The 14519-nt window shown below is 43.8% G+C and overlaps 1 long non-coding RNA gene across 1 annotated transcript in view; it reads right to left on the bottom strand.

Moving 5' to 3' along the window:
• Positions 1-10162: 10162 nt before the first annotated feature.
• LOC118159684 overlaps positions 10163-14519 on the bottom strand; it is a 17063-nt gene continuing 12706 nt past the window's right edge. Inside the window, exon 3 of the long non-coding RNA XR_004747202.1 lies at positions 10163-10322. This is a non-coding gene — a long non-coding RNA (uncharacterized LOC118159684). The remainder of the gene's footprint in view (positions 10323-14519) is intronic.

Raw genomic sequence — 14519 nt, 5'->3', positions numbered from 1 at the left:
TGTAAGATGGTCTATGATTACCAGCAAATATTTGTATCTTCCTGTTTTGGGAAGTTCGGTAAAATCCAATTGAATTCTTGCAAAGGGTCGGTGGGCTAATTCTCGTCCTCCCAGAACCCTTTTTCTCATATTTTTAGCATTTACCCTCCGACAAATCATACACCCATTAACAATTCCCTTTGCTATGTTATATATCCCTATACACATATAATTATTGGCGAATTGATCTACTAACGCCTGAGCACCCCAATGCATTTGTTCATGAAATCTCCGTAGCACCCTCATAGCTACTGATTTTGGTAACACTTCTTGTCCGTCAGGTAGTACCCATTTTCCTTTTTCACTTTCTCGAATCCCCATTTGTGTCATCTTTTCCTTTTCTACAGTAGTAAAACAAAACAAGGGGAGGGGGGCGTGCCCACCAGAACATAAAGACTTAGCTGGGCCATGCTTGTAACACTTCCTGTAAGGCGGACTCTCCTCCTCCAAACAATTACATTCAATCCCTTCTACTCCCCAGTCTTTCCAGCAATCATAGCATGGAAATTTCTTTAAATCCTTCCCCTTGCCACAATTCGGGCAGTCTGCTCTCTTAGTCAGTTCATATACACCCATGAGAGCTGCTCTTTTTGCTTCCTGGTCAGCTAAGTTATTACCTCTGATTTGGGGATTCAGCCCTCGCTTGTGTCCTTTTACATGCACCACCGCAATCTCCTTAGGCTCCCTGATGGCTTGTAAAACTTGGAGAATCAACTCCTGATGAATTAGTCCTTTTCCTCGTGAATTTATAAATCCTCTCTCTTCCCATATTTTCCCAAAGGTGTGTACATGCACCACACCAAAGGTGTATTTCAAATCTGTCCAAATGTTTGCCAGCTCAAGAGCTCTTATCAAGGTGATGATTTCCACCTTTTGGGCTGATGTTTGTTACCGCATATCCTGTGAAGCAAAAATCCCTGGCGGACGAAGCTGCTGCCATCTATGTACCAATCCTCCACATCTTCTAGGGGTGTTTCCTAGAAGTCTGGTCAGCTGGAGTATACCGTGTTCATGGTCTTGATGCAAGATCTGGCGATCTGGGAACAGTTACTGAGGAAAGAGGCTAGGTTCATAGTATTAGTGCCGAAAATATATATATATATATATTAGTAAACTAATAGTCCATGATACACATTCCTCCTCTTCTTCAGTAGCTATCATTTGTATATTGCAACAGTGTCCCCTTTTCCCGAAGGGGTCTGTCAAAACTTCAAGATCACAGGCTAGATGTTCCCTAAATATGGTGGGGTTATTTTTGAACCCCTGTGGTAACACTGTCCAAGTAATCTGAGTTTCTCGTCCTCTATTAGGATTTTCCCATTCAAAGGCAAAGAGTTTCTGTTTTTCATTTGCCACGGGCAGGCAGAAAAAGGCATCCTTTAAATCTAGTACCATGAACCAAACTTGACTATTTTTCTAATTTTGTAATTCCAATCATTTTTCCCAAATTAAATTTCAAGCATTGCAAAAAAAAATGCCTTTTCCTGTTGGCCAGTTACTCCTATTACATTTACAGAGTAATTAACACAGAGAAAGAAGCTCCCTTAACCAACAAAAATTCAAGCCTCTCTCTTCGTTCCCTAGCTTTATTTCAACCAGTGGACCTGCTAGGGTAGATGCCCCAGGTCTCCCTTATTCCTGGCTGTTGTAAGTTTATCCTGCAGCCTAAGACAATTTCTTTCTGATATCAGGGGGCTAATTGCCCTAGAAAGAGGCTAGCCAATTACCTCTGTTTTCTGAAGCCACATCCAAAATTTATTTATTTATTTATTTTTCTTCATTGCATTTCAAAAGTTGGTTCAAAAATTCCATAGGGGTTTCTTTTGGATCTTGTTGGAACAAATTCTCAATTCCCATTTTAACCAGATTTCTGTATAGCTGTTCATAATTTCCGGGGTGATTAGGGTCTCAGTTGGGGGGGGTCGGTCAGGGGAATGCAATCGTTGAAAGTTCCCTGAGCGATCCCATTGGCAATCTGAGCTCACATGTGAACTCAGGTTGTTTTAAGAGTTAACTGCTTTTCTGTTTCCATGACAACTCTTTTGGACCCATCATGGTCCCTCTGCCCCAGAGGGCTCACACCCATGATTTTGAGATCTCAGCCTCGGGTTGAGGCAGAACTATTAACATCCCTACATCCTCTTTTCCTGCTCATTCAACTTCAAACAGCTTTATCAAATACTACATGCCACACCTTTAACACCTTCCACAACCCTTTTAACACTTCCTTTATCTTTCTCCAGCCTGTACTTTTCTAATGCCAGCACCAAAAGCTCAGTCAGAGGCCAACTTAATTCCATACCTTTTCCCTCCAACATGCTGAAACAACATAGCAGTATACAACATTTCATCCCATTTCCCTTCTCTCCTCAAAAACATTAACTTTAACAAAGTATTATAGTTTAAAGTTCCATTAAAAGGCCAATTTTCTCCACAAAGTGGCCACCATTGTTTACAATATCTTATCAATGTTTTTTCTGTTCATGCTTCCACCAGCGGATCCTCCAATATCCTTCCAATGACTTAAAACACATCCTAAAGGACTTTTCTTTAGAATTCCACCATTTTGTTTTCCTCCCATTTTTTTTTTCAATTCACACTTTCAAGATACCCCTTTAACACTTACAAAATGCAGCATGTTGGTATCTTTTTACAGCAACACCAAGAAACTATTATTATTACCAAAAATATAGCTAGAATCGCACTAACAACAATCAGAGTCAAATTCCGCATTCAATAGGTCAGAAAACCGAAATAAGTAACACAGTACCAAATAAACCTTAAAGGCAAACCTTTTGCCAAGGTTCCCAATGGCAATTAAATGCCATCAAAACAGGTCCAACGTATACTTAAGATGCTAGCCACAAAAGTATACACCAACACTACCCTGAAGAAGGTTACCTTCTGACTTACAGGCAGCACCAAATGACCGGTCTACCAAACAAACAAACCAAAATAAAGAATATCGTCACTTACAGCGATGGGGTCCTTGTCTGCCTCCGCAGTGATCCGTTGAGTCAAGGAGTCCCTCCGGGAAATCCCGGGGGTACCCTAGGGAGTCCTATTCCCAGCGGGTCCTGCAGCCGGGCAGAGAGGTTGTCCCATCTGGGGTGCCAGATTGATTTAAAGAACGAAGTCAAAATTTCTTCTTAGTGACAAAGTATTCTTTATTGACAGCGCTGGATGCACGGGGGATCCTTCCACCTAACGTACATACCCAAAGTGACAAACTATCTCACAGCAGAACAACGAACATTCAATTAACGCCTATACATATTCATTACCTGAACTCGCCTACTCACGCTTCTTATGGTAATTAGCTTATCAGTCCTTTGTATTTGCACAGATTCTTCCAAGAATTGTGGGCAGGGGTCTTCAGGAGGTGGGCAGTGGTCTTTGGGAGGAAGGCCATATGTCTTCCTCATAGTATACTTCTCACCCTTTATCTAGAATGTAGTGATTTTGCAAGTTTGCAATGTCCTTATCAGTCTGAGCTAATTTGTGTCCTTGTTGTCCATCTGTTTCCTGCCTGAGATGGGATGTCTGGCAAGTTTTTTGTTACTTAGTTTGACTCCTAATTACTGGCCCTTGAGCACTGGAGTCAATCTCACTGACTCCCCTGAAAATTGGGGATCAGCGGGTTCTGGAAGGGAGAGGGCCATGGGCATAGGAGGAGTTATGTAGAGAGGTGGTGCCACGTCTCCCTTTCCCTCCTCTTTCTTTTAGGAGATACAGATTAGCTCCAGTTTCTGAGTTAATCCAAAGGTGTGCATATTCACTTTACTTTACTCTTTCCCCGCCTAGAAGGGGAATCACTAATCATTTTAATCATTAGTCCCAGTGGACTATCCGGTAAACTCACACTAGAGTTTCCCTTACCCATGGGACCAGAAGGCTTACTTTTCTTCTGTCCCATCTTCCGGAGCACCTTCACACACACATACACACAACGCTTCCCCCTTTTCGTGGCCCAGTCCCTCGCGGGATGTGGGAACCGCACTACCGAGGGGTCCGCACTCGCCTCGTCCCACTGGACGTCTCACACGTGACGTCTCTGGACGTCTCAGGCGTTATGCTCCGGGATACCCAACCCCAACCGAACGGAACACCGGCCTATACTTACCCACCCCGTGGGTCTTCGTTCGGTCTTCGTGCACAAAGATTGCCTGGGGTTTACCGGTTTTATTTGCTTGTGTCAAATTTTGGGTTCGTCGGTGAAGGGCTCGAGCAGGAGTTTCCGTTTCTGGGGCCGCCGAAATCGGCAGGGCGCCTCCCCTAGAGGGATTCCTGCTCAATCCGCCTTCATCCGAGTCACGGCACCAAATTGTTATAAATTAGACCACACAATTTTCTGGTCTATTGAAATTATTTTATTAATCAAGTAAGCAGACACAAGCAAAACAGCGCTGGGCGGCTGGGGAGTCTCCGCTCCGCAACAGCACGCAACTTCCCTTTCCAGGGTTGCTGTTTTATAGCAGTCGAATTCCGGCTTGTCAGGACTTGTTGAACTGGCTGAGGCTGCGCAGTCTATTGTTGAGAGGGGGGTCGTTGTTCCTCTGCCGGTGATCACGCGTTGTGCTCGTGTTCAGGTGGGGGAAGTGAAGTGGCAAAAAGGATGTCTTGTGGTAAGGAACTTCACAGAGTCTGTTTTCACTCAAGGATGTTTACCCAACACCCCCTCCTGCTATCTGTTTGCTTAATCCTCCCCCTTATCAAGGCCATTAAATTGTGCACCCTTATCTCCTCAGCAGATCCTCCAAATTCCTCAAAGACAATGAACAAACCCCCACTAATTTATTACACTGGGCAAATATTGTATGCACCTGAGGCAGGCACTAGCTTGTTGGGAAAGGATTTGATAATGAAATTGGGCATTCAAATAGTAAATTGTTAGGATGGAGTAACGGTGTTATTAATGGGGTGCTCTCAGACCCTGGGAGCAAAGATATATTTGCCTTTGAGTGGAAACATGGTGAAATTGGGCGGAAGCAGCAATACAGATGGACAATTTTACCTCAGGGGTTTACAGGGCCACCGATTTATTTGGGCCAATTCTAGAACAAATTTTGGAGTAATTTCAACCTCCATAGGAGGTGTTGCTGTGACAATATGTGGATGATCTTTTATTGTTAGTGAAACAAGCAAGCAATTAGTAAATATAAAAGGATGATTAGCTAGCTAGGCAGTAGGATGAATCATTATCTAGGTATTAAGAATACAATAGATTAGTTACTCAATATTATCTGTTAGTCAAGGAAGAAGTAGTCTGAGTCTGTAAGATATACTATCAGGAGCCAAGAGGTGAAGAATAGGTGAAAACTAAGTAACAAAAACTTGCCAGACATCCCGTCTCGGGCAGGAAACAGATGGACAACAAGGACACAAATTAGCTCAGACTGATAAGGACATTGCAAACTTGCAAGATCACTACATTCCAGATAAAGGATACTATGAGGAAGACATACGGCCTTCCTCCCAAAGACCACTGCCCACGTCCTTAAGACCCCTGCCCACAATTCTTGGAAGAATCTGCGCAAGTGCAAAGGACTGATAAGCTAATTAGCATAAGAAGCGTGAGTAGGCGGCTTTAGGTAATGAATATGTATAGGCGTTAATTGAATATTCATTGTTCTGCTGTATAAATATGAGATAGTTTGTCACTTTGGGTATGCACGTTAGGTGGGAGGATCCCCCGTGCATCCAGCGCTGTCAATAAAGAATACTTCGTCACTAAGAAGACATTTTGACTTCGTTCTTTAAATCATTAGGACAGGAGAAAACAGTTGTGAAGGAAGCCACTAACTGTGGGAAAGTAATTCACAGGTGGCTTTGTGCTGTTTCACACTTTGTGTGTCTCTGAATTAGAGATAATGAGGAAATAAGTGGTAGAAACAAAACCTTGAGCATGGTTGAGATAAATTAGCTTGGCTACAGTGTTAAAAATGAGCTTTGGGCAGTGGCCAATTGCTGGTTGGCTTGAGGTGCGTGTCTGAGGGTCTCTAACCAATTGTATGACAGATTCGGGCACATGGACAGTGCATGGGGCTATGGGGAAAGTATATGTAGTGGTGAAAAATGGCAATAAAGTTCTCCTGTTCAATAGCCATCAGGAGTCCATGTCTTTCATCCCTTCAACTAACAAGATATTCAACTTTCTGGGAAAACAGGGCTTGAGAGTATTGAAAATAAATTATAATATGTAGAAAGAGAAGTCAAGTATTTAGGGCATCGAGCGAAAATCTAGAGAACAAAGAATAAATCCAGAGAGGATTCGGGGAATTGTTGAGCTACCCCTACCCAAAACTAAAAAGAACTAAAAAGTTTTAAGAGAAAGAGGTTTTTAAGGAATTAGGAGTCATGAAGTCCAAAGGAAAATAGATACTTCCTGAGGGGAGAGGAACGCTGAATAAAGTGCTAATGAGGCAAATATTAACTGTTTTGCATCAAGAGAGTCATTGGGGAATTCAAGCAATGTGTGACGCTGTGCTGTGGAAATATGTGTGTGTAGGAATATACATACTCTGGCTGAACAAGTATGCAGGAGTTGTGTAGTATGTCAAAAGGTAAATAGGAAAATTATCCACAGTCAGCCCAAAGGGGGGCGAGAACCAGGAATTCAGCACTTCCAAAATGTGCAGGTAGATTTTACAGAACTCCTTAGAGTAGGTAGATTTAAATACTTATTAGTCTTGGTTGATCATTTGTCAGGGTTGGTGGAAGCTATCCCTTCAGTATCTACTACTGCGAACATAGTAACTAAAGTCATTCTAGAACAAAAAATTCCCAGGTATAGAATTGTGAAAATATTGACTAAGTTCTGGAAACTTACCTTCCCGAGACGAAGTGCTTACCTTTGGCACTTCTCTGAATTCAAACTGCACCAAGAAAAGATGTGGGAGTTAGCTCAAACCCCACCCTTGGAAGCCCTGATCCATTCTGAGCAGGAAGTTTGGGTTCTGATGCGAACATGGAGAGAATCGAAGCTGCAACCTGAGTGGGATGGACTGTTCCAAGTGCTCCTGACTACTGAGATGGCAGAAAGAATGACTAAGAAAGGGTGGACTCATACCTGGGTAAAAGCATCAGTTAACCCTGATACCTGAGAGACTGCATTAACAAAGACTTTTCAGGTTAAAACTGTTGAAACTATCTGTTGTAAACCTTTAACTTTTCCTTAGAAGAATTCTTAATGAATTAATGAGTAAAAGGGATTGAATTACACAGAATTGGAGTGTTTACAGGGAACACTCCCTGGAAGTGGGAGAGAGGGGAGTATTTAATCCCCACCAGAAGAACCCTTATTAGTTTGTGATTTTTATTGTTTTTCTTAATTATTATTTCTTTATGATTATAGGGGTGTATATATATATATAAATGATGTATTTTAAGTTTATTTTAGTAATACCTGTTCTCAATGGATTAGTGATAGGATGGAGGGAAAAATCAGCATTTCCAATTAATCCAAAACATCTCTCGAGTTCTATCTTGAAATAATTGTTGGATTTTCACCCAGATGCCTAGAAAGACTGAAAAGGCCTTGTCCCTGATTGCTCTTTCCAGCAGCAACTGTGTCTGGATTCTCTAGATTTCTAAAAATGACAGATCATACTCAGTCCCGGGAAGGAATAGATTTTGAAGTTGAGCTCCCTACACATAATCCTGGCTACAATATACTGTGTTATCAAAAGTGCCTTTTAAACAACATTGATAGAAACTCAGGGGGCAATAGTACTGACCCTGGGTGTGGAAGTATTATCTATGAAGTAGGGAATCATCCATACTGTACCAAATATGGTAGCCACGGGAATGCTGATATACATAATGCACACCAGATACAACATGAGAATCCTGTAACCGGATGGCCTGTCCCTAATGGCAAGGGGTGGTACTGGCTATGTGGCAATAAAGCCATGAAGGTGTTGCCCCTAGGATGGAAGGGAGCTTGCACCCTGGGGGCAATAATTCCAAATGTAACTATTATTGAAGACCCACAAAGCCAAAACCCCTGTGAAACCACACGCAGAATTAAGCGGACTCCAGATAATCCTCTAGTAAAATTCTCTAGCATTTCACAGTATTGTAAGGTGTTTTTTACCTTGGTTAGGGGTGAGTGCATTAGAAAAAGCTATTGTAAATATCTCAGCTATAATTGAAGAACTAGAAAATAACAGTCTGGATGCAAGAAAAAGGAGATAAGTTTGCAAAAATAGTACTCTGGAATTGAATGGTATTAGATTTATTACTGGCTTCACAAGGAGGAGTGTGCACTGTAATTAATGCTAGTTGCTAGTATGTAGTTGCTGTAGATCAAATGGGACGAATTCGACTGATCTCAAAAATATTTAGGAAAAAAAATCCAACAAGATCCTACTTAGAGTGGCTCAAGATGATGCTTCCTGGGGATTTAGAAACATTTGGGAAAAACTAACTTTATGGTTACCTGAATGGAATTGGCTCAAACAACTATTTCTTGATATCATAATAATAATGGCATTGTATATCTGTCATCCCTCATGACATTCGAAGAATAATATTGACCCTTAATGTTGGAAAAACTCAAGAGTGTGGTATGTGAAGAAGTGCAAAAACAACAATAGGAGTAAGAAATGAAGAGGGGGGAATTGTGAGAGACTAAGTTGTGTTTTTGCAGTCGAACATGTTTTCCAAGTAGAGTGTGTTTTTGCAGTAGAAAACTGACTTTCTGTATTCAAAGGTAGTTGTGTAGTCATAACAAGGAGAAATGCTAAGTAGATAAGTGGACAGTAGAAGGCCTCACTGTTCCAAAATAAGGTAGAAGCTTGAGAAAAACAGGATGAGAAGTGTGAGAACAGTAAAAACACAAAGATCACAAGTTCTCTAAACATAAGAAGGGAGAAAAAAAAAGGAAAAAGGAGAAATTAAAGAGTTGATTAAAAAAAATGTAAATATATGGTATAGAGGAGCGCTGAGTAGCTTGTGAACCTGTAGTACTCAGCCAATGAGGAAACAGGGGAGGTGATCAGGTGTCGGGTAATAGGGAATAAAAGGTTATGATATGTTTACTATAATGCACTCCTAATTGGCAGGACGCCCGCCACTGCAATCGCAAATAAAATACCTTCACAGAAGATCCTGTCTTAAGAAAAGTATTGAGATTTTTCTCACATTGGTCAGTGCTTGCCTGAACATGAGCCGGCAGTGTGCTCAGGTGGCCAGTAGCATCCTGGCTTGTATCAGGAATTCTGTAGACATCAGGACCAGACACTCGGGAGTCAGTCCTGAAGGGCAGAGGGGTTCAGGAAGGCTCAATGCTCCTCAAGAAGGAAGTCTTAAATGTGTAGGAGCGGGCTGTCCCGTGTGCTGTAAAACGAGCTGGCAGGGAAGAAGACCGGTGTGGCTGAACAGAGAACTTTTGCTGAGTCTCTGGGAGAAAAAGAGAGTTTATGTCCAGTAGAAGAAGGGACAGGCAACTCGGATGGAGTACAAGGAAGTTGCTAAAATATGCAGCAGAAAATTCAGAAAGGCTAAAGACCATCATGAGTTCAACCTGGCCACTATGGTCAAGGATAACAAAAAATGTTTTTACAAATATATTAATGGTAAGAGGAGGGCCAAGGAAAATCTCCTTCCTTTGCTGGACGCATGAGGGAACATGATTACCGAGGATAAGGAAAAGGATGAGGTTCTCAATGTCTTCTTTACATCTGCCTTTACTAGCCAGACCATGTATCCTCAAGGTACTCAGCCTCCCGACCTGGAAGTCTGGGACAGGGAGCAGAAGAAACCCCCCACAATTCAGGTGGAAACAGTTAGAGACCTGCTGCTCCACCTGGACTGTCACAAGTCCACGGGGCCAGATGGGATCCACCTGAGGGTGCTGAGGGATCTGGTGGACATGATTGCTGAGGTGCTTTCCACCATCTATCAGCAGTCCTGATCAACCGGAGAGGTCCTGGATCACTGGAGACTTGCTAATGTGACGCCCATCTAAAAGAAGGGTCATAAGGAGGACCCAGTGAACTACAGGCCTGTCAGCCAGGAAAGGTAATGGAACAGATCATCTTGAATGCAATCACGCAGCATATGCGGGACACAGCATGTTCAAGACAACCAGGGAATCAGGCCCAGCCAGCATATAGGTTCATGAAAGGCAAGTCCTACCTGACCAAACTCATTTCCTTCTATGACCAGGTGACCTGCCTGGTGGATGAGGGAAAGGCTGTTGAAGTAGTCTACCTAGACTTCATCAAAGCCTTTGACACGATCTCCCACAATATTCTCCTGGAGAAGCTGGCAGCCCATGGCTTGGACACGTACACTCTTTTCTGGGTTAAAATCTGACTGGATGGCCAGGCCCAGAGAGTAGTGGTGAATGGAGTGAAATCCACCTGGCAACTGGTCACCAGTGGTGTTCCCCAGGGGTTGATGTTGGGGCCCATCCTCTTTAATATGTTTATTGATGATTTTGATGAGGGAATTGAGTGCACCCTCAGGAAGTTTGCAGACGACACCAAGTTGGGGGGGAAGTATTGATCTGCTGGAGGGTAGGAAGGCCCTGCAGAGGGACCTGAACAGGTTGGATTGATGGGCAGAAGCCAATGGGATGAGGTTCAACATGGCTAAGTGCTCGGTCTTGCGCTTTGGTCACAACAACCCCATGCAACGCTTGGGGCTTGGGGAAGAATGGCTGGAAAGCTGTGCAGAGGAAAGGATATGGGGGTTGTTGGTCGACGCTTGCCTGAACATGAGCCGGCAGTGTGCTCAGGTGGCCAAGAAGGCCAACAGCATCCTGGCTTGTATCAGGAATTGTGTAGCCATCAGGACCAGGGAGGTGATCTTCCCCTTGTACTAAGCTCTGATGAGACCACACCTCAAATACTGTGTTCACTTTTGGGCCCCTCACTACAAAAAAGACATTGAGTTCCTGGAGTGAGTCCAGAGAAGGGCTATGAAACTGGTGAAAGGTCTGGAACACACGTCTTATGAGGAGCAGCTGAGGGAACTGGGATTGTTTAGTCTGGTGAAGGGGAGGCTCAGGGGAGACCTTATTGCTCTCTACAACTACCTGAAAGGAAGTTATGGGGAGCTGGGGGTCAGCCTCTTCTCACAGGTAACTAGTGATAGGACTAGAGGGAATGGCCTCAAGTTGAGCCAGGGGAGGTTTAGGTTGGAAATTAGGAGACATTTCTTCTCAGGCATTGGAAGGGGTTGCCCAGGGAGGTGGTGGAGTCACTGTCCCTGGGGGTGTTTAAGGAAAGGTTGGACCTGGTGCTTAGGGACATGGTTTATTGGGTGATACTGGTAGTTGGGGGATGGTTGGACCAGTTGATCCTGGAGGTGTTTTCCAACCTTAATTATTCTATGATTCTATAATTTTATTAAATATGTTGTTATAAAGGAAGTTGTTGTTTAACAATTAATTGCTATTGCAACTCCATCGTTGTTATAAATAGCAGACGTGCTAGAAAGGAAATGAAAATCTGTGTCAGAAACATATGAAAACAGTTGTAGTTTTCAATCCATAGGTATAGGTTTTTTCCTTTATATCTGCAATTTAAAAATGGTGATTCTCTTTCATTTCCTGCTTTCATCACTCCAACTTAAGTTTGCTAACTACTGTATGGGTGCTGGAAATTGGAACATTTTTTGCATTATTTTTGTGTTTCCCATGGAAAAAAAATCACTTTCATTATTAATATTAAAATACATATATTTTGTAGCATTGAACAAAAGGGTTCTGACTTGTGGAGAAATATCTGTTTTTCCAGTAAATATGTTTGAATTTTGTTGAAGAAACTAGCAGCATAAAATTGATGCCCTATATTTATTTTCATAGAATCATAGAATTATATGGATGCAGTTCTCCAAGTGGGGCCTCATAAGGGCAGAGTAGAGAGGGAAAATCACCTCCCTCAACCTGCTGGCCACTCCTCTGTTGATGCAGCCCAAGATGCAGTTTGCCTTCTGGGATGCAAGCACACGCTGCTGGCTTGTGTCAAGCTTTTTATCCACTAGAACTCCCAAGTTTCTCTGCAGAGCTGTGCTAAATGAGTTCTCGACCCAGTCTGTACTCATGTCTGGGATTGCCCCGACCCAGGTGCAGCACCTTGCACTTAAACTTGTTGAACTTCATTAGGTTCATGTGAGCCCACTTCTCAAGCTTGTCCAGATCCCTTTGGATGGCATCCCTTCCTTCTCTTGTATCAACCACAACACTCAGCTTGGTGTCATCTGCACACTTGCTGAGGGTGCACTTGATCCCCGACAAGTTACTACCCATCAAGTGAACTGCAGTAAATTCTTGGTGTGCATGCTTCTTAGCCTGCAGCAAAGCATGTTAATGGAATCTTGATAACAAGATTTGTTCTGATGTGATGCAACCTTCCCAGACCAGAGATCTAACAGTCTAATATAGACAGACTGTGAGAGCTAACCTTTCCCAGCTGAGGGTTTTCTTCTTTTCTCCTTTTTTCTTTTATTTTCTCTTTTTTTCTTTTCTTTTCTTTTTTTCTTTTCTCTTTTCTTAAGAGATGACTTCATAAGATCATGTGATAATTAAACTTTTCTTGAGTTTCTAGAATTAGGGTATATTCAGCTTTTACCACACACGTTGCCAGGAAATTATGAAGACTGCCAAGTTGCTGTGCTTAACAGCCAGGACATTACCTGTTGACCTTAGCAATACAGGGCAACGTCCATACAGTATTACAGTTTATTGATCTCTTTCACTTGGGATGATATAGCAAAGAAGCTCTTACTGTGCTGGCCTCCAATAAAAGAACAGCTAGGCAGGCATCTTGATGTCCTATATGAAGATAGATAACCTAGAGCAGGTTGTCTAGGTAGATGTCCAGACGGGCCTTGAATATCTCCAGAGAAGGAGACTCCACAACCTCCCTGGGCAGCCTGTTCCATTGCTCCGTCACCCTCACCATGAAGAAGGAGGTTTGAAGCCTTGGCCAGGCTGCCGTCGGCAGTGCCAGCAGACAGACTGGCAGGCTGGGGGGGGGGGGACAGCCCGGGGGTGGGGGGTAGCAACAGCGGCAGAGCCGCTCGGTTCGGCGGACGCAGCGGAGTGAAGCAGAGAGGGAGGCTCGGGGCCGACCCGGGGGTGGGGGGTGGTGGCGGGAGGGCAGCAGCAGCGGCGGAGCCGAGGGTGGAGGTCGGCACGCCTCTCCTCCCTCTCCTGTGGGCAGTGCAGGACATCCCCCCTGGGTGTCCTGGGGTGTTACTTCCGCAAGCGGCTCAGATCTCTGCTTTGACCTGGCCCCGCCAACTTCTGCTTTTTCCGTGCCCGATGGTGGGTCCGGCGGGACTTCCGCATGATTTAGAGGGGCATCCCCAGAGTTCTCGCCCGCAATGCGCGTTAAAAGTCAGTAACAGTTCTGCAAGGGCTGCCGCTCCTAGTGTTGGCATCTGGACCGCGGCGCAGGCAACCTCCTTCTCCGCCTCCATAGCCTTTAATGTCTCTAATACCGTTCGTCACAACTCACGGACAGTTTTCACTTCCTTTTCATCTTTTGAATCCCCTGTTATAGTCCTTTCCCACATGGTATTCCCAAACTCCTGCCATTCCGTAACAGGGAACAGCAAGGCAGTCTCTCTAAAATGTCCCCATCGTTGTCCCAACTAGATCAATTTGATCAGTTTATTTTCCGTTGTCTCGATACCTCTCTTAGAGAGTATTCCAGCGAGCAACAATGCAGCAGCCTCCACGTCCATGGCTGTGCTTCCCCTGAGAGGTAGGGAGCGACCCTGACCCGTGTCTGCCATGCAGCACCCTCTCAGCCGTTTATTTTCCCGATCCCCTCCTCTAGCTGCTTACCGCAGTCTCGGAGACTGTCACGCTGGACTGTCTGGTGCGTAACCATCCTCTGCTACCAGATGTTGTTGGAAAGGGAAACGGACCAGAGTAACGATGCAACCTCGATGCGAGTATAATCGTCCTCCTTTATTGCAGGTTCTCACAGAGTATATATAGGCAACTAACTACAGCATGCGCCGATAACAACTTATAATTGGTCTAGCTTCTCCATGCCCTTGTGTCTAGCTTGTTTCCTCATTATCTCTAATACAAGGACGTGGGAAGCAGGGCAAAGCCACCTGCGAATTCCTTTCCCACATTAAGTGATATTTTCTTTTGGTATGAATGAAAAGTGAAAGAGGCCTCTTTGTGTGATTGTGCTGTGCGAGTGAGAAGTAGCATCGCGGCGAAGCACCATCCCTAGTGCTTAGTGGCTTGTTGACTGATGTAGATTCTAGTAGGCATTCTATATTATAATCGTAATTCTGCATGTGACTTTCACCCTGTTGCTAGCTGTACCGTGCTTGTTTCAGTGCTTACAAAGAATGCTTTTGTGCTCAATGCAATCAGCTTGGCTGTTAGAAATAAAAAGAGGGGGAATTGTGGGAAAACGGTCAGAAAGTATAAAGAAGATAAAGGAGGTATAACCTGGAGACAATAAGGTCAAAAACAACAGGTGCAGTCTGACCTGTTGCTC

The sequence above is a fragment of the Oxyura jamaicensis genome, unplaced genomic scaffold, assembly GCF_011077185.1.
Source record: "Oxyura jamaicensis isolate SHBP4307 breed ruddy duck unplaced genomic scaffold, BPBGC_Ojam_1.0 oxyUn_random_OJ71615, whole genome shotgun sequence".
Taxonomy (NCBI): Eukaryota; Metazoa; Chordata; class Aves; order Anseriformes; family Anatidae; genus Oxyura; species Oxyura jamaicensis.
Note: the sequence above shows the minus strand (reverse complement) of the source record. Positions and strands in the feature narration are given on the sequence as shown.